Here is a 26129-nt window from a genome sequence, read left to right on the forward strand (position 1 = left end):
GAGAGAGAGAGAGAGAGAGAGAGAGAGCAGGCACAGGGTGAGTTGAAGATGAAGGGAAGATATCTAAAAGAAATAAAATAAAATTAAGGGATGAGAAAGGAATATATTGAGAGAGGGAGACAGGGAGAGATAGAATGGGGTGAATTGTCTCACATAAAAGTGGCAAGAAAAAGCAGTTCTGTAGGAAGGGAAGAGAAGTCAGGTGAGGGGGAATAAGTGAATCTTGCTCTCATCAGATTTGACCTGAGGAGGGAATGCTATACATACTCAGTTGGGTAACTTACCCCACAGGAAAAAAGGAGGAAGAAGGAGATAAAAAGGGGGGGGATGATAGAAGGGAGGGCAGATGGGGGTGGAGGTAATCAAAAACAAACACTTTCAAAAGGGGACAGGGTCAAGGGAGAAAATTCAATAAAGGGGGATAGGTTAAGAAGGAGCAAAAGATAGTGAGTCTTTCAGAACATGAGTATTGTGGAAGGGGTTATACATAATGATACGCATGTGGCCTATGTAGAATTGCTTGACTTCTTAGGGAGGGTGGGTGGGAAGGGAAGGGGGGAGAGAATTTGGAACTCAAAGTTTTAAAAACAGATGTTCAAAAAAAAAAGTTTTTGCATGCAACTAGAAAATAAGATACACAGGCAATGGGGCAAAGAAATTTATCTTGCCCTACAAGAAAGAAAGGGAAAAGGGGATGAGAGGGGAGGGGGGTGACAGAAGGGAGGGCTGACTGGGGAACAGGGCAACCAGAATATACACCATCTTGGAGTGGGGGGGAGGGTAGAAATGGGGAGAAAATTTGTAATTCAAACTCTTGTGAAAATCAATGCTGAAAACTAAATATATTAAATTTTAAAAAATTTAAAAAAAATAAAAACCACAGAATGTGGCATCAGAAGATCTGGTTTTGAATCCTGGCTCTACCACCTACTAGCTATGTAACCCCGGTAAATTATTTAGTACATATAGTAAGCATTTGATAAATACTAATTGAACTGACATTGATTTGGCTTGAGCCAGGAATTTGAACCTGAGTTCTCTGACTCCAAATCTTCAGTTTTCTCTTTAGTAAAACAAAAATAACAAAACTTGCGCTACATTCCTCTCAGAGTTATGAAGATTAAGTCAATGAATAAATTTATTAAATATCTAATGTGTGCCAGGCATTGTGTTAGGCATTGGAGATATAAAGATAAAAATAAAACAGGCCGTAACCTTAAGGAGCTACCATTCTATCTATTTTCTGAAAATGGCCAGGTCTTACTGGTTCCAAGTCTCCAAAGATAGATTTCTATCCCCTACACCATGCTGACTTTCATGGAGGACAAAATGTCAAGGATTTCAAAGAAAATAATTTTTTAAGTAGCAATAAAAGAAATCTAGCATTACAAGGTTTCATATTATACTAGAAAGTAGTAATAACCAAATCTAGTACTGGTTAAAAAAAACAAACTATAAAAGTAGATGAGTAGAATAGTTGAGATGTGAAAGACAGAAATAAACACATGTATCATCCTTTAAGAAGCCCAAGAACACAGACTATTTGGTAAAGGACTCTTTGACAAAAACTGATAGAAAAAACTGTGAAGTAGATTGATGGGGGGGCAAAATGGTTTGTACCAGCATTTTATGTCATATAAAAATGTGGGAAGGATTTATTACTTCATTAGTATGAGACTCCTAGTATAGGAACTATCGTCGTCAATGTGAATTGAAAACCACGTAACTTAGTAAATAACTCCAAAGGAGTTGCTTAAAGCACATAGATGACTGTGCTGAATGACTCTACTGTGATAACATATCAGAGACAGGATTTGAATAAAGGTTTGCCTTATTCTTGACCTAGTATCCTATTCATTTTGCCATTCTAAGACTTTATTACACCATAAGTTACAAATGTTAAATGACATAAATATTAAAAGTCACATAATCAAAATTGATTTATTATTTTAAAATTTAATTTTAAAATTGAGAATGAAATACTATATATTTCACCACTACGGGTATGGGAAGAATTCATAACTAAACAAATAGTAAAATTAATTTTTTTAAAAAGCATAAAAAATCAATACAGCCAGAATAACAAGATGTGGATTGAGGGGAAAAAATCTTTGCGTTAAATATACCCTAATAAAATTCTTCTATAAAAAAGCTATGATGAATTCAAACAAACCTATCAGACTAGAAGCCATTGACCAATAGTGAAGAAGAGGTAAAAGGGTGCAAGGAAACAGTTTTCAAAAGAAGAAATTCAAACTATCAACAATATGGAAAAAATGTTCAAAATTACTAATAATAAGATAAATGAAAATGTAAACATCTCTGAAGTTTTGCCCATAAAATTTGTAAAAATGGAAAAAAGTAATGTTGCCGTGACTATGTGAAGAGAGGTCACTAATTTCTGCTGGTGGAGCTGTGAATTGGTCTAGCCATTTTAGGAAGCAATTTGAATTATACAAGAAAAGTTATTATTAAACTGTTCATACCATTTGATGTAACAATATCTCTTCTCAATTTATATTTTATCCCTCCCCCCCACCAAAAAAAGTCAATAGCAGAAAGGTCATGCATACCAAATTATTTATAGAAGCACTATTTGTAAGGCGCAGGAAACAAACTTTGAGTCAATCAATTAATTGAATAGCTGAACAAATTATGGCATATAAAATACAATGTAATATTATTGTGCTGTAAGTAATGTGAAGAATTCAGAGACATATAAAAATGTATGAATTTATGCATATGGAAAAACCAAATAAATAGAACAATATATATCATGCCTGTAATAATATAAATGAAGATAACACTAAAAGTCAACAAGTCTTAGGTCAAATACATGGTCAATGTGGGTTCCAAATTATTAAAGTTGAAATATGCCCCTTTCTTTTCTGTCAACAAAAGATAAACAACAAAAATGGGAACTCAAATGTACCATGTCCCAACCACTAAATTATCTACACTGATATATTAAATAATTTTTCCCAACTTTTTTAATATGAACATACTAAATCAGGGAGAAGGGAATTGTTTCTTGGGAATTCGCTCATGTGTCAAAACAAAATAAAGCAATTTTAAAAACTTAAGAGATAATAAGGCTTTGGACTAGGATGGTAAAAAATAAAAGTGCGGGATTGGGGAAGAGGTAAGTGAATTTGGTAACAAGGAAGTCACTAAGTAACCTTGAGGAGAACCATTCTTGTAGGGTTATGGCAGCAGAAGCCAGATTGTGAAAGGAAGAGCAGACAGATGAGGAAGTAGAAAGAGTAAATATGACTGCTCTTTTTAGAAATCTATCAGTCTAAAGAAAGATGAATATGAAATAATACTTTGACAACATAGCAGGATCAAGGGAACATTATGGGGTATTTTTTTTTTATTTAGGGGTTTGAAAGTTGGATTTGTTTTTTGTTTTATCTTGCTTTGTTTTTCTTTTAGTATGGAAGAGGCCTAATTATGCCTATAAGGGAAGGAATATGAGAAAGCATCTTGCCCTAGAAACAAGGGCAAACAGGGTGAAGGGACTAGGTATGTATAGCATAAGAAGGGCCTTCAAGAACTTGAAATGCTGGCATGAAGAAAGCAGATCAGACAGTTGATTAAATCCAGAGGGCAGATTAGGAATAATGAATAGATTGGATTTCAGCTTCTTGAGAGGAAAATCTCCCTAAGAATTAGAGCCAACCAAAAATTCAATGAGCTACCTTGAAAGACAATGGGCACTAGATGATCCAAGCTATGACAAGGAGTTTTTGTAACTTGGACAACCAGCGCAAATTATGGCAAACAGCACAACGTATTCTCCATTTGAAAGCGGTGGGTGGAGCAGGAGCTCTCCCTAGTGTACCATCTGGTAGCTTCCAATTTTAACTAATAAGTGTTGCTAATTAGGTGCTAAGCTCTTGTTTCTATATTGCTAAAGAATTCCAAGTACCTTCAGCACCCTCTAAATTTGTCACAAGAGGACTAAGCCCTGGTTGACCCACCCTAGATTTAGTTTTCCCCTTTACTGAAGGGCTTCAAGTAGAGACTGGATCAGCACTTGTCTAGGAGGTTGTGGAACAAGGATTCATAATTTTTGGTGTGCCATGGACCCTTTTGTCAGACTGGTAAAGCCTACAGACCCCTTCTCAGAACAATGTTTTTAAATGTGTATGATAAAATACACAGGATTATAAAGGAAATCAATTATATTGGAATATAGTCATTGAAGTGGACAGCTACGTGGTGGATAGATTGCAAGGCCTGTAGTCAAGAAGATTCGTCTTCCTGAGTTCAGATTTGACCTCAGGCACTTATTAACTGTGTGACCCTGGACAAATCGTTTAACCTTGTTTGCCTCTGTTTCCTCATCTGTAAAATGAGCTGGAGAAGGAATGGCAAACCACTCCAGTATCTCTGCCAAAAAAGAAAAAAATCCCAAATGAGGTCACGAAGAGTCTGACATGACAACAACAAAATAGTTACTGAAATGTCAAAAAACAAAGACAAGCTCCTCGATCCTAGATTGAGAACTCTTGCTGTAGAGAATAATCTTGTCTGACCAGATAACTTCTAAATTCGCTGTAACTCTGAAAATCTGTGATTCTCCGGCACTGGTGAACCAGGAAGGGAGCCGCTGGATTCCCTGAGAATGCAAAGCAACAATAGCTGGCATTTATATCACATTCTAAGGCTTACAAAGTACTTCACATATCATTGAATTAGGATAACAATGAAGTAGGTGCTATGATTACCATCATTCCCATCTTAAGGAAGAGGAACCTAAACCTCAGAGAGATTTTAATTGGCCCATAGCCAGGCAGCTGTTAATGTCAGAGAAAGGATTCGAACCAGCTCGCTTCAAGATGGCTCAGTGGTTAGAGTGCTGGGCCTGGAGTCAGAAAGACCCGTGTTCAACTCCAAACTCAGGCACTTAGTAACTGCGTGACCCTGGGCAAGTCACTTAACCTCTGTTTGCCTAGTTTCCTTAATGGTAAAGTAGGAATGATGATAGCACCTGCCTCACAGGGTTTTTATGAGGATCAAACAAGACAGTACTTGTAGGGGACAAAAGTGCTTGGCATAGAGTCTGGCGCATGGCAGGTGGGTGCTGTATAAATGCTTATTCTTTGCCCCTTTCTTTCCTGCTTTCCCTTCCTAACTGCAAATCCAACTTCTTTCATTATATCCATTTCTATGGACTTGGGCTAAGGTATTTAAAGGCCATTAACGACAAACTCCATTCCCTTCTTCAAACACAATGGCGCTCATCAGAGAAAACCAAGCTACGAATAAAACATCCTTCTGTCCTGAAATGCACGCTGAAGAACTTCTCTCTTGGGGTTATATTTCTCATCACGCTTGGTCTTGGGAAAGTATTTTAAAATAATATACTTCAGATTTGAGAGAAAGAGAAGCACCATGAATAGAGGACAGGCCTTAGAGCCAGGAAGACCTAGATTCAAATCCTGCCTCTAACACATACTAGCTGTGTGAGCAATTCAGTTAAGCTCTGAGTATCCCCAGGCACCTCTAAGTTACAGGTGAGTTGCCCATTTGCACTAGGGGCACGAGTTGTCACACTGGGAGTCCCTTGGACTGATAAATCAGGTTTGGACTAAAACAAAGAGAAAAATTCTGATTCACAAATAGGGCAGAATTGGTAAACCTCCAAAATACCACAGTCCTGCAAACTTTCTTAACAAGGCAGGTTAGATAAACTGACAGCTGCTGAAATTGCCCATGATAAATGGGCCTGCCACAGAGGATTAAAGTCGAAGCCTTCCGGGACCTTCTGATTGCAACCTGAAGGTTTCTCAGAGACTGTCCTGGTGTGACAATAGCACATCTGCTCCAGGAAAAAGTGAAGAAACAGGAACGAGGATGTGCCACCTGAGCCACTCAAACATTGGTAACAGTAAACAAGCTATTATCCTTGAATTGGTGAATATATAATGTGTTTACCACCCAGGACAATGAATACCAGCTTATAAATACCAACATCTCTTTGAATATAGCTAGCATCCTATTCTTTGCCTTTTTACATCGTCATTCTCATTCCCTTTCTGCTCCCACTATTACACGAGCTGTCAAAATGTCACCAAAGACGATATGGGTACAGTAGGGAAATGCTGTATGCAAAAGATTAATATTAATGCCAAGAAACTCTAAGGAAGGAAAAAAAAAGGACAGTCACTGGTGATGCAGAGTATGCATTAATAGGAGACTTTCTGAAGTAGCAGATGTGTAAATGGGCTACAATGAACATGTGTTTCAAAGAAGGGGGAAGGGGATTTAATGACTGGAGCATTGAATTGAAAGTCAAAAAGTCTTGAATTCTGTTCCTAGTTCTGCCAGCAACTGGTTGAGCAAATACAAAAGATATAGCACATTTCTACTCAGTCTCCCCACTATCTAGACCAGGGACCATGCCTCCCTCCCTGGGTGAGTTTATCCACTCACATTAAGACTCTACCCTGGGACCCAACTTAAATGGCCAGTGACTACATCTAGCTGGCCCCAGATCATGTTTCCCATCCTTTGGTTCTGGGTGTCTTGAGATATCTTACCATCTACCCATCCCACATGCCCCCCAACTCCCGCTTTCATTTTCCACCTCTTGCTTCCATTAGTAATTAAATGAATACTACCATTGCTTCTGCAGAATGCATGACAATGAACTTCTCCAAGGCTCCACTTAATATCCCTGTGACTTTCAGATAAAAACTCCCTTCATGGGGCAGCTAGGTGGCACAGTGAGTAGAGTACTGGCCCTGGAGCCAGGAAGACCTGAGTTCAAATCTGAACTCAGGCACTTGATGCACTTAGTAGCTGTGTGACCTTGGGCAAGTCACTTAACCCCAGTTGCCTTGCCTTTCCCCCCTCCAAAAAAAAAACCTCCCTTCACTAGTCACCAGTACCCTATGTTTGCTGTTTCCTCCACTAGAATGTAAGTGCTTTGAGGTTAGGGACAGTTTTGTGCACAGTGACTGGCATAAAGTAGGTGCCTAATAAAAGCTTTCTGATTCAGTTAGTCAGTTTTCCCAACTTTAAAATGGGCATGATGAGCTCAACGATCCCATTCTTATCCTGGAACATAGATTTATTCAGGCACTAAGTAGAGAATACTTTAACCTCTGGTTGAAAGGAGAATCATTCCCCAGCTCTGGGTACCACGTGACACCTGCAAGACTAAAGTTGCTTCTTAAAGAATGACGGGAACACACAAGGGAGCAGGGAACAGGTGCAGACAAGTCTGCAGGCTCTTTGGTTACTTGGAACAATTGATCCCATGCAGAAATGTTTAGTATAAACGGAGCAACCCCCGAACAGAACGACTCCATAACCACTTCCAGCCATGCACAAGTACAAAAAGACAAGCAAATCTGCAAAGGAGTTTTCCTGGGGCAACAGGCCATAGCCCTGTCTCACCCTTGCCAGAATCTAAGGCACCAGACTGGGAAGAAACAGCTAGGCTTGTAACATGAGTAGGGCTGGAGGGAGCCAGCCACCTGACGATGTAGAGTAGAAAAGTCCCAAACAAAACAACCTGATGCTTAATCCTCAGAAACATGGTTTTGCAACAATAACTCTTCACTGCATAAAAAGTAAGCCAAGGTTCTAATAATTCCCAGGAGATATCTTTTGATGACTTTTATAGGAAATGTGTTACTTTGGGTCCAACATAAAAGGTGTCATAGTTTTTAGCATTACCATAGGTGGGGAAGGAATAAAGCACATATAAAGCATTATAGTTGCCAGAGCTATGAGACCTTCTGCCTGGTGTCACTTCACAGAATCACAAAATCTCAGAGTTGAGACGAATCTCAGAGGCCAACTAATCCAAACCATACCTGAACAATAATTCCCACAAGATACCTGATAATCTAGCCTTTGCTTGAATATCTCCAGTGAAGAGGGGTTCAATACTTCCCAAGAGAGCCCATTTCACTTTGGAATGACTCTAATTGTTAAGAAGTTTTTTCTAACCTCAAGCCAAAATTTGCCTCTTTACAACTTCACCTTTTTCTTTGACTTGGGAGCTTTAGAATTTGGCTGTAATATTCCTAGGAGTTTTCATTTTGGTATCTCTTGCAGGTGATAATTGGTGAATTCTTTTCATTTTTATTTTATCCTCTGCTTCAAGGACATCGGGGCAGTCTTCCTTGACAATTTCTTGAAATATGATCTCTAACAGGCTCTTTCTTTGATCATGGCTTTCAGGCAATCCAATAGTTCTTAAATTATCTCTCCTACATATATTTCCCAAGTCAGTTGTTTTTAATGAATATTTCACATTTCCTTTGATTTTTTTCATTCTTTTGACTTTCTTTTATTATTTCTTGATGTCTCATGAAGTCATTAGCTTCCACTTGCCCAATTCTAATTTTTAAGGAATTATTTCTTCAATGAGCTTTTGTACCTCTTTTTCAATTTGGCTGATTCTGCTTTTCAAGGAGTTATTTTCCATCAGTGAATTTTTGTATCTCTTTTTCCATCTGGACAATTCTATTTTCAAGGGATTTTTTTTCATTTTTGTGCCTTTTTTAACAAAGGTATTAATTTTCCCTTCATGATTTTCTGCCTTTTCCTTCATTTTTTTTCCATTAACCACTTTTATTTGATTTTAAGAATCATTTTTTTTGTTCTTCCAGGAATTCTTTTGGGGCTTGTGTCTAATTCACATCTTTTTCATTTGAGGCTTTGCTTGTAGCTGTTTTGGCTTCATTGTTTTCTTCTGAGTTTTTGTCTTAATCTTCCCTATCACCACAGTAACTTTTTATGGTCAGGTTCTTTTTTTTGTTGCTTGTTCATTTTTCTACTCTGTTTCTTGATTTGGATATTTATGCTAATGTTGGCTCTGTTCCCAGTGTGGGTTGTGGAGGGGCACTGTCTCAAGCTTCAGACTTTTTCACACAGCTGTTTCCAGAACTAGTTCTGGGGGTTTGAAAATTTTCAGTGCTTCCTAGGTAGTGTGATCTGGGGAGGGGTGTGATTACTGCTCTCCTGGTCTATACTCTGGTCCTTACCCAAGAACAGCCCCTGGTCCATTGGGATTGCAATCAATGCTTCTCCTCGGGGTCCTTGATCTATAGCTACCAGAAATAATACTGCCCCTCAGAGCTTTCACTCCCTCTTGACCAAAAGTGCTCCTTCCTGCCCTTGAACTATAAGCCCGAAGTGGGTATAAGCAATGGAGTTGTCAAATAGCCTCTGGTCCTGCTTCTAGTGCTAGCACAAGGGTTCCTTATAATCTCTTTCTGACTGGTTGCCAGATCTTCTCACTGTCTCTGACTTAGGAGCTCCCAAAGTCACTGCTGATTCTGTTGCCACCACCTAGTCCCACTGGTGTTTCACCCATGTGGGCTCCAGGCCAGCCGCTACACCCCTGTCACATATTTCTCTTTTTGAACTCCTAAGTTGTCTTGGGCTGGAACAATGTCTCACTGACTTTTTTTAGCTCTACCTTTCCAGAGTTCTATTTGAGGCCTTGTTTTAAAATATTTGGAGGGGGATATTGGGAGGGCTCAACTGAGCACTTTCTCTACTCTGCCATCTTAGCTCCACCTCCTCTACTACTCTTAATTCTAACCACTACAACTAAGCTGAACAAGTCTAATCTTTCTTTCACATACAAGTTCTTCAGATATTTGAGGATAGCTATCATAACACCATAATAAATTTAGCCTTTAGCACTCTTCCCTTCTACTGGTTAAAGATTCCCAGTTCTTTTAAAAGCTGGTTATATGGCATGATTGCTGAAGAACGGAAATTGGAGTAAGGAAGACAGGTTCAAATCCTGTCTCAGACACTCACTATATTGGCCAATCATAACCTCTCTGAGCCTCAGTTCTCTTGTCTATAAAATAGGGAAGATAATAGCACCAACTTCATATTATTGTTGTAAGAATCTGCTTTGCAGGGGGGCAGAGCCAAGATGGTGGAGTAAAAGCAGGGACTTGCTTGAGCTCTCCCCCAAATGCCTCCATAATAATGCAAAAAATGACTCCAAACAAATTATAGAGCTACAGAACCCACAAAATGACAGAGTAAAACAAGTCTCCAGCCCAAGACAGCCTGGACAGTCAATGGGAATTTCTATCACATGGTGCTAGGAGTGGAGCGCAGCCCAGCATGGGTTGCGCCCACACAGACTGGGCCAGAGCCAATCAGATGGAGCAGGCCTCAGGGCACTGAATCACTGGCAGCCAGTGATTCAGCCAGACTTCTCTACCCACAAACACCAAAGACAACTTATCAGGTCAGTGGGAAAACTCTGTTGGACCTGGGTGAGAGAAGAGCATAGTCCAGCCCCAGACCTGGGGCAGCAAAGGTGGTGGCAGCAGCGGCAGCAGCTACTTCCAGAGCTCCAGGCCCACAGACAGTGGGGGCGATCAAGTGGCTGATCCCAATGGGAGTGCAGGGATCTCTTTGCTGATGCTGAGGCAGGATTCTCTTGCTTTGCCCTGCTTGGATCTGGGTCACAGGCCTGGGTGGCAGTCCTGGAGTGAGGAGGAGTGCTGGTGTGGAAGAGCTTGTGGTGGCTGTGGAGAGGGAGCTCTCCTCACAGCTCCAAGGCAGAAAAGAGTGTTTGAAATCACTCACAGACCAGAGCACAGGCCAGGAGAGGAGTAAACACTTCTTCTTTGATCATACCATCTTGGAAGAACTGAAAATTTACAGATGACCAGAGGTAGCTCTGAAAATGGCTGAGTAAAAACCCCAAAGCTTGGGACAGAGCTCTCCACTCTGGAAGCAGAATCATACCTTGACAAAGAGCTCAAAAGTCAAGTAATTGGCTGGGAAAATGAGCAGACAGTGTAAAAAAATCTCAGACTATAGAATTTTACTTTGGTGATAAAGAAGATCAAAATATACAACCAGAAGAAGACAACAAAGTCAAAGTTTCTACATCAAAAGCCTCCAAGAAAAATATGAATAGGTCACAGGCTATAGAAAAGCTCAAAAAGGATTTTGAAAATCAAGTAAGAGAAGTAGAGGAAAAATTGGGAAAAGAAATGAGAGTGATGCAAGAAAACCATGAAAAATCAGTCAACAGCTTGCTAAAGGAGACCCCAAAAAATACTGAGGAAAATAACACCTTTAAAAATAGCAGAATTGGCCAACTGGAAAAGGAGGTCCAAAAGACCACTGAAGAAAATAAATCCTTAAAAATTAGAATGGAGCAAATGGAAGCTAATAACTTTATGAGAAATCAAGAAATTATAAAATAAAACCAAAAGAATTAAAAAATAGAAGACAATGTGAAATATCTCATTGGAAAAACCACTGACCTGGAAAATAGATCCAGGAGGGATAATTTTAAACGTATTGGACTACCTGAAAGCCATGATCAAAAAAAAAGCCTAGACATCATCTTTCAAGAAATCATCAAGTAAAACTGCCCTGATATTCTAGAACTAGAGGGTAAAATAGAAATTGAAAGAATCCACTGATCGCTTCCTGAAAAAGATCCAAAAGGGAAAACTCCTAGGAAAATTGCAGCCAAATTCCAGAGTTTCCAGGTCAAAGAGAAAATATTGCAAGCAGCCAGAAAGAAACAATTTAAGTTTTGTGGAAACACAATCAGGATAATACAAGATCTAGCAGCCTCTATGTTAAGGGATCAGAGGGCTTGGAATATGATATTCTAGAGGTCAAAGGAGCTAGGATTAAAACAAAGAATTGCCTACCCAGCAAAACTGAGCATAATATTTCAGGGGGGAAATGGACATTCAAAGAAATAGTGGACTTTCAAGCATTCTTGATGAAAAGACAAGCGCTTAATAGAAAATTTGACTGTCAAATACAAGACTTAAGAGAAGCATGAAAAGGTAAACAGGAAAGAGAAATCTTAAGGAACTTATTAAAGTTGAACTATTTACACTCCTACATGGGAAGATGATATTTGTAACTCATGAGGTCTTTCTCAGCATTAGGGTAGTTGAAGGGAATATACATACATATGTATATATATATATATATATATATATATATATATATATATATATATATATATATATAGACAGAGGGCACAGGGATGGTATCTAAAAAATAAAATTAAGGGGTGAGAGAAGAATATATTGGGAGGAGAAAGACAGAGATAGAATGGAGTAAATTATGTCACATATAAGAGGCAAGAAAAATCTTTTATCATGGAAGGGAAGAGGGAGTAGGTGAAAGGGAATAAGTGAATCTTGCTATCATTGGATTTGGCTTAAGGAGGCAATAACATACACACTCAATTGCGTATCTTACCCTACAGGAAAGTAGAGGGAAAGAGGATGGCCAGACTGGGGGGCGGGAGGGAGGAATGATAGAAGGGAGGGCAGATTGGTGGAGGGGGTAGTCAGAAGCAAACACTTTTGAAAAGGGACAGGGTCAAAGGAGAAAATAGAATAAATGGTGGGGGTGGGATAGGATGGAGGGAAATATAGTTAGTCTTTCACTACAAGTGTTTTTGGATAATGAAACATGTATAACTTGTATTGAATTGCTTGTCTTCTCAATGAAGGTAGGTGAGGAGGGAGGAAGGGAGAGAATTTGGAACTCAAAGTCCTAAAAACAAATGTTAAAAATTGTTTTTACACGCAACTGGGAAATAAGATATACAGGCAATGGGGTATAGAAATCTCTCTTGCCCTTCAAGAAAGTAAGGGGAAAAGGGATGGGGGTAGAGTGGGGTGATAGAAGGGAGGGAACACTGGGGAAAGGGCTAACCAGAAAGCATGCCATCTTGGGGTGGCGGGGGGGAAGGATGGGGAGAAAATTTGTAACTCAAAATCTTGTGGAAATGAATGTTGAATACTAAAATAAAAAGTACAAGGGAATAGAGCAAAAAAAAGAATTTGCTTTGCAGAACTTAAAACACCATATAAATGCAAGCTATAATTGTTATTTCAATACCTTTCGCCCTTCTGATTGTCCTTTTCTTGACGTTCTCATACTTTCAATTTTTTTCCAAAAAAAAAAATGTGGCAAACATGATCGAATACAGGATTCCAACTATGGTCCACTCTCAAATGGCTCCTCAGGGCTGGCCATTAAACTTGGCTCCTCTTTCTTAGTGGGAAGAATTCATTCCAATAATGCCTATTTTCTATTTCCCTCACTAAGATGTCGTGAGAAAAGATTAGGCTAAAAATACTAAAATATTTTTATCACCTTAGGGGAAAAATTAATAAATGTGAGGTAGGCACAGGGCCACTAGATCAGTGCTAAAGTTTCCAGAAGCATACAATCTTCTGTAATATCAAATGCCTATAAAACTTAAGAGATCAACCAAAGCTAAGTACAAACAGAGACCTTGACCTACTTTTCACACTTCTGGAGATTGTTTTAAATGCAGAAAATAAACACATTCTAAAAGGTTAAAAAACTCTCCTGTCATCGCTCAGGTAGCTATTGTCCACATATCTATCTAAATTTTACATCTCTGACCCACCAGTGCAGAACAAAACTCTTCACATCTTTTTTTATTATTATTGTAAATATCCAGCTTTCCATTTTCTGTCCCTGTCATTGTTTTCTGTAGACAGGTACCATTTCAGTCATTCAAAATGTGTTCACTTATCCATCTAGTATAGTTCTGAAACTGGCATATTTGTTTCCAAACTCACAAGCACTAGACTGTAAGTGCAAGCTTAGGGATTAGTAGACTTGTACATCTTGCACATGTAGTCAATATTAAGAGAAATAAGGAGGTAAAAACAAATTCAATTCAGCACGAATTCATTAAGCACCTGCTCTAGAAATACAAAAATAAACAACAAAATCATTATCGAGCCATGTCTGACTTTTTATGACCCCACTTCAGGTCTTCTTGGCAAAGATACTGGAGTACTTTGCCATTTCCTTCTCCAGCTCATTTTACAGATGAGAAAACTGAGGCAAATAGGGTTAAGTGACTTGCCCAGAGTCACACAGCTTGGTAAGTGCCTGAGGCCATATTTGAACTCAGGAAGATGAGTCTTACTGACTCCAGACCTGTCACTCTATCCACTGGGCCACCTAGCTGCCCAAACAACAAAATAGTCTCTTTTTTGTTTACAGACTAGAGTTGAGGAGGAAGGATAAAGCATATTCACCTAATCTCCATGTCTGAAGAGACTTTAGAAATGATCTGATCCAAACTCTGCCTAACCAAGAATCGATTTTACAACTTACCGGTGAGTGTAAAACCCATTATCTTCCCAAGGCAGACCATTCCACTTTTGTACCAATCCAATTATTAAGCAGCTATAAATTGAATTTATATTGTATATGATACATGCATTATATATCTAGGCATATCTATATACACATAAATGCATACATACATACATACATGTATACATTTGAGGTCCCAGCAAGATATCCAGCTGGAGATATTTAACAAGAATTTGAGGACATAGGGATGGGTTCCAGGAGAGAGATGAGACAGATAGAAAGAGAGATATAAAGAAAGACATCAAAATGTAGACAAAAAGACAGACAGGCAGAAGTGGAGACAGAGAAATAAATGCTCAAAGCTATTCATTCATTTCCAAACCAACATATAAAATGGAAAACTACCAAAGTTGTAAATGAAAAGGAACCTAACTATCTTTTGAGACTTTTAAAAGTTTGAGATTCCCCCGCCACATTAAATACTTTAATCAGTTTAGAAATATTATTTTAAGAAAAAATTGGGTAGTTGAGGGGGGAGTCCAGTTGTTAGAAAGCACCACCACGTTGAGTGAAGAACAAATAAAAGGAGTAAAATCAGTACAAAATATGAAATCAATCATCTAGAGGACCCTCAAAGATTAAAACTAATCCAACAATGGCAAAAGGAAGGAATATCTATGCAGTGGTAAAGAGTGCTGTAAGAAGAACTAGGGGAAGGGGCAGCTAGGTGGTGCAGTGAGTAGAACACCGGCCCTGGAGTCAGGAGAGACCTGAGTTCAAGTCCGCCTCAGACACTTGACACACTTACTAGCTGTGTGACCTTGGGCAAGTCACCTAACCCCCATTGCCCTGCCTTCCCCCCTCCAAAAAAAAAAAGAACTAGGGTATAGGTTGAAGAATGGAAGTGCCTAAATATACTTTTTTTCTTTCAAATTCCATGGGGAATTATCACCAGATCCATCAAATCCAAAAGGGCACTCAATAACTATTTCTTAAACTCCAGTATGTGTCAGACATAGGACAAATGCTGAGAATAGAAATAAAAAGAGTAAAACAAACCCTACTCTCAAGAAGTTTATATTCTACAGTCAAATTAAATAAAATCAGTTAGAAAGAATTTTCCTTCTTTATCATCTGTGAAGGAGCAGCTAGACCACACTCTAAGAACCAATCTCTCTCTTAAGTCCTAGAGAATGAGAAGTATCCATTCCCACCCCACTCCCAGGTTCCTTTCTGCCTGTGTATGCGATGGCAGGGAGGAGAAACAAGAGATAATGAAAGTATAAAGACATGTTCCCAGTGATACAATTTTTCTCTACTGCTCCTTCTACGGATAGGCTTCTTGATACAGGTCGAAACCTCTCAGAGTGAGAGATAGAAGGAAGGGCGTCAGTGGGAAATTTTCACATAGTTTGAGACCAGAGGTATCATTTGGTAGATTGAAGTTGGTCTTTAGATGGCTGAGTTCAGGGGCCAAAGGCAGAAGGCTGTGGCCAGATTGCAGAAGCAGGGTCAGTACTGTGATCAAGAAAAGAGAACTCAAAAGAAAGCAAAGAAACTTGGCCTTAATTTCAGCTGCAGGCTGTACTCATTCGATGCTGAAATAAACAGGAGGACAATTAAGTTACTTCACTTTGCTTTATTCTGTTCTCTTTGGGCACATGTGTGCATATATGCCCAAAGGTTGAAAAGTTCCTAGGATTTCTACTGAAGGGAATGTTCAGATCATCTAACTCAACCCCATATTTTAAAAAGGGAAGAAGCCGATGTCCAGAGGTTAAGTGATCGCTCAGGGTCAAACAAGATAGCAGAAATATGAGCCAGGATTCAAATTCAAGTGCTTTCCTTCCAAATCTAACCTCTTTCCTGTATTTCACTGCCTCAGGTCTCCCTGCTTTCAAACCTCCAAGTTCACTGCAACTGGGTAGTTCATAAAGCCATCTAACTCCTCTCCATAGCAACTTAGAGCTGAAAGCAGTGGTAGACAGTCCCTTTTTCAGCATTAAGGCTCAAAACTCAAAGTATGCATTTTCCTGTGAAATCAATATTATACATGTTGTTTCCCTTAACTAGCATTTGCTAAATGCCTACTATGTGCCAGGCACTGTGCTAGGCCACTAGGTTTCCCAGTACAGAAATCTATGTAGCCTCTAAATCTATTGAAAAATAAATACTATAAATCTGAGAATTCCTGTATATAAATATAACATTTACTAAATGTCTACTATATATTAAGCACTCTAAGTGCTTTATTTTGACCAGAGAAAAATTTTATTCTACCAACATTTACCTCCCAGAGTCTAACAGAGGCTCTGTATAGTCTCCTTCCACATAGGAGGGATATATCTTGGGTAAGACCCAGACTCTGCCCTCAAGGAGCCTACAATCAAGTAGAGAGATAAGATATTATATTAGGAAGGCAGAATTTATGATTTCAAAGAGAATCTCATATGTGCCTAAAAGGTCCGGAACCACAGGATATAAGGAATTCTCTAGGCAGAAGGCAGGAGAACTAAAGCATGTATTTACACTCCACAATAACAAGCCCACAAACCAGCATCCCCATTTTGATATTTTCATCAAAAGCTTCCAGGCCCCATAAGTCCGCCTCACAAGGGTTACCAGGAGGCCACAGAGAAGCGAGATGATATAAGGCAAAATCGTATACATGCTTCCCCTCTACGGTAAGAAGATTACCCACTAGCCTCCAGTCAGCTCTGCTACCGGCAGCTCAGCTTCGGCTGTAGGCGTCTCTGGCTCCAACCGGAAAAGGAAAGGAGGATCTTCAAGCTGTCCTCTCCCCTCTTATAGAGTTTTTGACATCATCAAGTGCCGCCTGAACGACCAGGGCCGATTGGTTCTTGACTTGGCCCCTCCCCCAGCGTAGACCACGTTAACACACCTCCCCTCAGCCAGCGCCACGACTCATCACACAGGAAGCTCTGGTCCTGCCCCGGAAGAGCAAGCCCCAGCGTCCAGGGAAGCTCAACGAGGCGAGCTGAGTCATTCAAAGAAAACAAAGTCCATTCTGGCTACAGATATCTATACAAATAGCTCATGTTGAGCTACATTATTACAATATTATAACCAATATTACCTAAGTACATCAAAAGTGCCTGATAGGAAGAAATGAGGAGCAGACGGACTTCATTATAACCTGGAAAGACTTATATGAACTGATGCTGAGTGAGGGGAGCAGAACCAGGAGAACATTATACATGATTACAGACACATGGTATCTCTAACGACTAACTTTGATAGACTTGACTCCCCTCATCAATGCTAGGTTAAAAGATAGCTCCAAAAGCCTTATGATGTAAAAAGCCATGCACACCCAGAGAAAGAATTATGGAGTCTGAATGCAGATTAAGGCAAACTATTTGCTCTCTCTTTTTTTCCTTCCTTTTTGGTTTCGTTTCTTCTTTCTCATGATTCTTTCCTCTGGTTATAATTCTTCTTTACTTGTGGACTATAATGTAAATAAGTTCAATTCGAAGGTATATGTAGAGCCTATATCAGATTACATACCATCTTGGGGGGGGGAGGGGAAGGAGAGAGAGGGAGACAAAATGTGGAACTCAAAAACTTGTAGAGCTAAGCGTTGTAAACTAAAAATAAAAAATAAAATTTTTTTAAAAGAAAGAGTACCTGATAGAAAATGAAGAGTTGGCCAACCTGCTAAGTCCTCTTTAAATGGAGGCTTTGGAGGAGATTTTTCTTTTTGCTCTACCCCTCGATTCTCCAATCAGAGGGGCAGAGGCAGCTGAGAGCACTGATGAAGTGTGAGTACGAAGCCAAAGCAATTTCCATGATGATGAAATTCCTAATAATGAGCTTGTCCTGATGACATGATGGTGGTAGAGTTGAAACCAAGCAAGGCAGCTGATAGGAAATGAGACCCAAAGAAGCTTAAGCACTTTGCCCCAGATAACACCAGTAGGAAGCAACAGGAGATGGATTTGAACCCAGTATCTTTGTTACCAAATCTAACAAACTTTCCACTGGTCCATCCTTCCTCCATTAAAGCTGATTTAGCTTGTTATGGAAATAATTGACGATGTATTGCTATTTCTATCAGTCAATAAACATTTATTAAGCTCTTATTATGTGTTATTCTCTGTGCTAAACACTGGGGATACAAAAAGGTAAAAAAAAAAAAAGTAATCCCTGCCCTCAAAGGACTTACAGTCTAATGTGGGAGACAACATGCAAACAAATAGTAAACATATGTTTACTATTACATAGTAAGATATGTACAGGATAAATAGGAAATAATTAACAGAGGAATGACACTGGAATTAAGAAGAGTTGGGAAAATAAACACACATAAATGAAGTTAGATTCCTTTATATCCTTTTCCCAGGCCCTACCATCTCTCCACCCCACCCCCACAATAAGAAGCTACACCTGCCTCCTCTTCCCTCTCTCAGAATTAGAAGCAGTGTGGCCTGGTACATAGAGTGTTGAACTTGGAACCACAAAGACCTGGGTTGCAATTCTTCCTTAGATGCTGACTATCCGTGTGACCCTGTCAGCCTCAGTTTCTCCATGAAAGGATAGGACTCAATGACATCTAAGATCTCTTCCATCTCTAAATCTTTGAACTCTGGTAATCAGACCACAGTCACTTCAAATGGGCTTTGTCACTCCTCTGGCTTTGTTGAAAATGGAATAAACTGGTTTATTGGTAGAGGCAATGATGACTGACTGTTCAAAATAACAGGTTCAGGGCTGTACTCTTTGCCTAGTGAGGTCTTTTTTTGAACCTCTGGCAAACATACCAACAACATAATAGTTTCCATGAGACTGAGTTAAATTTCATATACCCTCAGATAGACTTTCTGATGGCCTAGTTTCTGCTCATACAGTACTAAAGTTAAAGAGTCTTCTCAGAACGTTGGCTCAGAACCCTTCAAGTCCAAAAATGGTCAGAACAAATCACCCAGTCCCATATAAGCAGCACAGCTAATGATAGAGCAGTTCATGACCTTGCAGTGACTGCATGAGCCTGCCTCAAGAATTAGGTTCGTGCTACCTTTCTCTGCAATTCATGGAGCCTAAAGGTCACCTACCAGTTGAAATATATCACTGGACATGTACCCTTCAAGCCACTCTATGTCTCTTACAAAACAGTGAAGAAATGTTATCTCCGAATAGAATGGAAGCTCCTTGCTTAATTTTTGTCTTTATATTCCCATAACACAGAATGTGCTAAATGTCTGTTATGTCTGTTGAAATCACAGAATCATAGATAGAGCTGAGAGGAATCTCAAAGCTTATCCAACACTTTCATTTTACAGATTAAAAAACTGAGGCCTAGACAGGTTAAGTCACATGCCCAAAGTCATCTAGCTTGTCAGCAGTAAAGCCAGGATTCCCAGAAGCCTGCTCACATTCTATTGCACAAAGTTGGGGGAGGAGAAGCGACCCCTCAGAGATGAAGGGAGTCAGACAAGGGCAAGTATGTGGGAGCTAAACGTGGTACTTGAATGTTTGTAATCCAGAGCTAGCCAGTGTACATTAAAATTGTAAGCTCAATGTTATCTCCAAGCCTGGTGTCTTCTCTTACTCTTTCAAAAATAAAGGCAGTTTTCTAGAACTGAAGGGGTCATCAGAAAATGTTCATTTGCCAGTAATTTTATAGAGGACTACAAAATTACAAGATGATGAAAACATTGCTGCAGGAGAACTCATTTCAAGTGTTCTCATTTTCCATGAAATTTCACTTAGAAAATTAGCTGTGGATTCAAGACTTTAGCTTCGTCTCCTTCAACTATTAAAATTACAGAAACTTTTAGATATTTATCTTTTAATTTCATTACTACGTTTCTAAAAAGATACCTCCTGACTCTCCTACTGAAGGAGCTATACCTCATAATAAAGACCTTTCAAAGCAACGTTTCCTCAACTCTTCTCCCAGGGCCAATTTTGGGGATTGTAATTATGTGGCACTATTTACATTTTTTGTTCTTTATATTTAATTTATATTGTTGTAGCACTATTTTCCTGGTTCTGAGAAATATAGCTTTTAGAACAGGAAAGGGCCTTAGAGAACATAGATTCTAATTCCCTAATTCTATAGCTAAAAATACTGAGGCCCAGAGAAGCCCTGTCCATGGACACCCTAGCTATATAAACGTTGGTTATGAGTGTTAATCCTCTTTTCCAGACAAATTCCCCCCGCCCCAGGGAAAACACGGCAAAATAAATGTCTGTTAAATTGAACTGCATTGAATTCCCACCTCTGGAGCTTTACCTATATCAATCCCTTTGCCCTAAATGCCATTCTTTCTTCATTCTGTCTTGCCTAATTTCAATTATCCAACGTTTATTTCCCCAGACTACCTCATCATTCAGAGTTCTTCAGCTCCTCTGGAAATTTAAATGAGTGAATGCAAAAAGCATATATTAAGCACTTACTATGTCCCAGGAACTGTGATAAGCACTAGGAGTACAAATACAAATAGTTGTATAGTCCCTGTCCTCAAGGACCTTACATTCTAGTAGGAAGCCAAAAATCCCCCTTCAGGGGTGGTCAGGAGTCAGTTAGGTCAAGGAATCACAAAGATGTTGTCCACAGGGCACACGAGTGACACACCCTTCCAGAAGCAATCATACTATTGATTTGATTACTATGCTAGGAGCAAGAGGTTTAAGGTAGGAGAGGGACACCATGGCAGAGCAGATGCCAAGATGGCATGTTTGGGTGGACGGACAGATTATGAATCACAGACTGGGGGCCATCAATTAATTGACAATTTTTTCCATGCCATCTGGGCATATATCTTGTGTTCTTGTCTTACAATGTTAGTTAACTTTTATGTTTTTATGCCTTGTAACCCCCACCTAAACTCTACCCTCCTCAGATACAGGGGCCCTATCTTACCTTCATTCATTCATTCATTTATTATTTCAAATTCTATTGAGCACCTAACATATTCAAGGCACTATGCTAAGTACCACGTGGGATATAAACGAAATAGAAGATACGAGCTCTACTCTCAGAGAGTTTATGGTGTCTCATACATAGGAAATGTTTAATCAATATTTGTTAATTTGCTTTCAAAATGATATGAAATTGAAAGGACAGAAACACCACTAGCTAAGCAAAGCTCCATGTGCTGATTTTCCATCTCTAGCCAGAGGGTATAGAGACTACTATGGTAACACTGTTACAGCTGTATAGTCTCCATTTCTATCTGTCATTACTCCATCCTTGACAGCCCTAGTCATAAACAGATACATCAACCAAACCAAGAGTTCCCCAGTGGCCATGGCAACTTCAGTTTACACAAGCTAAATCTGCCCAGCCCCAGAGATAGCCAGAGAAGAGAGCAGAGTTGAGTTGATTTGCAATGTCATTTAGTAACCAAAAGGATCAGTGCCATTTGGGGCCATCTGCCATTGAGGATTTTAAAGTCTCAAGTAAATTTGTATTCCCTCATTATACATTGGATGATGGTTTTAATGACAACCAAAGGGACTAGATTACAGTACCTCTGCTTCACAATACGTAGCTGATCCAATTAAACAAGGATTTATTAAATCCCTACTACGGACATGACACTGTGCTAGGTACTAGAAACTCAAAGATAAAAACAAAAAAGAATCCTTGCCCTCAAGGAGATGATAGTCTATTTACAAGTTAGGATATAACATCTCCACAGAGAAGTAAATACAAGTATATCCAAAATAATTTGGGGATTCTAAGAACGGGGTGGGGGGGTCAGGATTGACCTCATGTAAAATGAGGCTCCCAAGCTGAATGAGCCCTATTTCCTTCTATGTATAATCCAGGGATTGACCAATTTAAGTCAAGCCCTCCACCCCTTCAAGCTATGAAAATACTAGTTATCTGCTCTGTTCCACTCAGTACTAAAACTCCTAATTAATACGGAGATAAAATAACAAAAGTATCCAGACAAAAGAAATTATTCCTTTAACATGACCTGACCCATCATCTCATTGATACTTGACCTTAATAAGAGGCTGATAGATGGAGGGTAGCAGGGATAACACTGGCCTAAGATTCAGCGGATCTGGGTTCTAGGCCTGGGTCATTCCCTCGTTATGCAACTTTGGGAAAATCACTTACCTGAGCCTTAGTTCCTTCAACCATAAAGCCAAGGAGGTAAACCATATTTACTACTATTGTCCACTAATAACTCATTATTATGCTTTCTGACATACAAGAGATTTGACATATATTATCTCACATAATTCTCAGGCCAACTTTGTAAGGCTACAGATTATTGTCCGCATTTTGCAGTTGAAGAAACAAGGTCGATAAATAAATAAATGAATGAATGAATAAATAGATAGATAAATGAATAAATAAATGAATGAATAAATAAATAAATGGATGAATAAATAAATAAATTAATGAATGAATGAATAAACAAATAAATAAACAAATAAACAAAAAGAAAGAAAAGAAACAAGGCCAAAGATGTTGTCACTTGCCCAAGGTCTCACAACTACTCAATGGCAAAGCCAGGTTTTTAAACCAGGTCTTTGAATTTCAGAGTCCAGGAATCTTCCCTCTATACCATGACTCCAGGATAGAGGCCCATGACTCAGAAATCAGAGAGATGACAACCCCCATGACACTAAGAACATTACTATGCAATGATCACACAACTTTGGTTATTGTCTTAAGGCAGATAATTCCCAGATCTATTATCTTCAGCCTTGACCTTTGTCTTGAACATCAGATCTGCATTTTCCATCGTCTCCTAGTTGACTCCACCTGAAAGTCTTTCCATCATCTCAAACTCAGTACTTCAATAATAGAACTTTTCTGCCAATTTGCTGTATACTTCCATAATATCTCTCTCATCTCTCTATTGTTTTCTTTCTCCCTTTTCCCTGACATAATCTTGGGACATCTCATCACCTCTCACCATTATTGCAATGGTCTCTTATTTGGTCTTTCTCCATTCTATCTCTCAAATCCTTCCTTGACATTTTGCTATATAAATCTTCCTCATACAAAGATCTATGTCACTTCTCTGCCCAAAACTTTCAATTACTTTTGAATAAAACCCCAACTCTTTAGTTTGATACTTCAAGCTTTCTATAATCTAGCTCTGATCTAACTTTGCAGGTTTTATTCTAGACTATTATTCAAACTAGACTATTATTCATCAATTTTCTTACCTTTTGAAAACTCATTACTGATACTATTTAAAACACAATGCAGTATTTCTCTTTTAATTATGGGTGTTATCCTCTGATAAAAAGTATTTCCCATCTCTGTGCATGAACAACCCATGACTTTCACATAAAGCCCTAATACTCTGTCTTGAAAGGCAATCCAATTATTGCCTAACTCTAATGACATGCAAGCAAAATCCTGGAAAATAGTAGGCATTCAATATGGGAAAGGAGAAACATGGAGGAGGCTTGCCTGAAGCTAACCAACACAACAATGGCCAAACCAGAGAGATAGTATAAATGGTTCATTCATAGATTCATAAAATCTTAGAGTTGAAGAGGACTTCAAAGGTCATTTAATTCAACCTTTACCTCAAGTATGAATTCCCATTACAATACCCAGAGATCTCCAATGACAAGGAACTCACTACTTCATAAAACAGCTTATTCAATTTTTTGGACAGTTTTCCTTGCTAGGAAGTTGTTCCATTCAAGTCTATTCAATTCAATGTTTACTAAATCCCTACTATGTATTAAGGCTGCACCAGACACTGGAGAAACAAAGATGAACAATGACAACGTGTATCACAGTAAGGCTGAGAATGATAGGGGGAAAAAGAAAAAGAACAGAAAATCTTGACGTGGTATTCTAAGAAAGCTGGGAAAGAGTGAAACGGCTTTGAGAGTAGGGCTCAGGAGAGGCGTCCTAGAAGAACTGGCACTTCAGTGGAGTCTTGATAAAGAAGGATTTCAACAGGCAGAAACAAGGAAGGAGAGCACTGAATGCATAGGGGGTGGGGGGGGGGGGCGGGGAACTTGTACAAATGTGCACAGATGAAAGAAAACAGTATGGAAACAGCGAGTAGTCCAACATAGTTAGAAAAGATCTAATTATTAGGCTTAAATTATGCCAAAATCTGTCTCCTGATACGGTCCATCCATAATTCCTGTTCATAGGATCTCGGAACTGGAATAAATCTTAAAGATGATCTAATTCGATGGTTCTCAAACTTTTTGGCCTTAGAACCCTTTTACACTCTTAAGAATTATTGAAGACCCCCAAAGAGCTTTTGTTTATGGGGGTCCTGGCTACAGATATTTAGCACGTGAGAAACTAGATTGTCCTTACATTATTATAAGAATAATTTTGACTTTGTGAACCCCCGAAAGTATCTTGAGGAGGCCCATGGGTCCCCAGACCACACTTTGAGAACTAATGATTTAATCTAACACCTTTCTTTTACAGATGAGTGTGAATAAGGTGAAATGATTTGCCTTTTGTTAACAAATAAAATTACTGGCAGAAAAAGGATCTAAGTCTCTTAAACTAAGTCTAATGGGATTTCTATTTTTTTTAAGTCTAGTTCTCCCTATCTCACCCATGCTAGAAAAGCAGGAGCTAATGATAGTCCTGATCCTACTTCTTATCAGCAAGGACCTGCTCTATATCCAACACAAACTTGCTTACCACTCCTTAGGCAAACTAGTGTCCCTGCACTTCCAAGGGCTTACCATATTGGTAATGAATTTAATGTAGACACCTCATCTATATAGTCCACTGCAGCTCAGAACACCCAAGGTCAATGGATCCACCAACTTCGGCCTCCCCAGTAGCTGGGCCTCTAGGTGTACACCATCACATCCAACCTAATTAATTGGCTTTCTACACAATACTTCCAATAGAATCAGATCCTATCCCCAAAATACATTATAAGCCCCTTATTTCAAGTTAATAAAAGTTTTATCATTTTATAAAACATAGATATCCAACTTTAGGCTCTGATTCAAATCAAGATCTGAAAGGATTAACAGAAGGGTCCTCAAATAAAGACCTTCCTTCTAAAATCTCTACCCACCATGGAACAGCATGGAGAAATAAGAGAGGGGCCGGCTTTCAGAACAGCCTGTCCTCTAGCCACAACAACCAAAAATGAGATACGAATTGTTGAAGAAAACGATACTGGTACCTAACTGTTTAAAAGCACGGTTTCCTACACTCAAGTTGTCAAATGGAGGGGAATGAGAGAAGGGAAGGTGTCAAATAGAAAAGATGGACAAAGCAAATTCAGTCAATAAAAGAACCCACATAAACTCAGGTGCTGTAGGCATACCCCAATTCTCCCTGCTTAAGACATGGAGGAAATTCATCCAAGATCAAAGGCCACAATGTCTTCATATCTTCTTCCCTATGTTCTAATTATATGTAGTCGAGTCAATTGCAGAGAGGATGGAGATAATAGGCTTGGGTTTTTTTAGATTTAATAATGTGAATGGTCATTAATTGGAAAGAGAAAAGATTTAAGTATTATCCAGAAAGAGTTTAAAAGTGTTCTGCATCTAAGACTTGGGTGCACCCTGAGCACGTCACTTAAACCTATTGCCTCAAAAAAAAAAAAGAGAGACTTAGGTTCACATCTAGGTATCTCCAACTCCCAGCCCCTAATCAACAAACATGCCACTGTACTAGGATCCAGCTATTAGGGCTATATACTTCAATGTTGAATATGAGAGAGTTTTAAGTTTAAACTGCTCAAAAATCTTCAAGGGCTCCCTATTGTTTACCAAGTAAAGTTTGACCTCCTTGCCTGGCATTCAGGACACTCTACAGTCTGGCACCACCAACCTTCCTAGACTACTCTCAAAACACTCCTCTCCATGTACTGTAAGTCCCAGCAAAGCTCAGCTTACTGCCCCTTCCCTCAAATCTGCACTGAGCCTTGCCTCTGTACAGTTGCTTGGGCTGCTCCCTATCTTTGGAATGCCTTCCCTTTCTTAATCACCTGTTAAATTTCTGCCTATCTTTTAAAGCGGAGCTCACATGCTAAAGGAAGCCTGCCTTTACTCCC

This window comes from Trichosurus vulpecula, chromosome 2, assembly GCF_011100635.1.
Source record: "Trichosurus vulpecula isolate mTriVul1 chromosome 2, mTriVul1.pri, whole genome shotgun sequence".
Taxonomy (NCBI): domain Eukaryota; kingdom Metazoa; phylum Chordata; class Mammalia; order Diprotodontia; family Phalangeridae; genus Trichosurus; species Trichosurus vulpecula.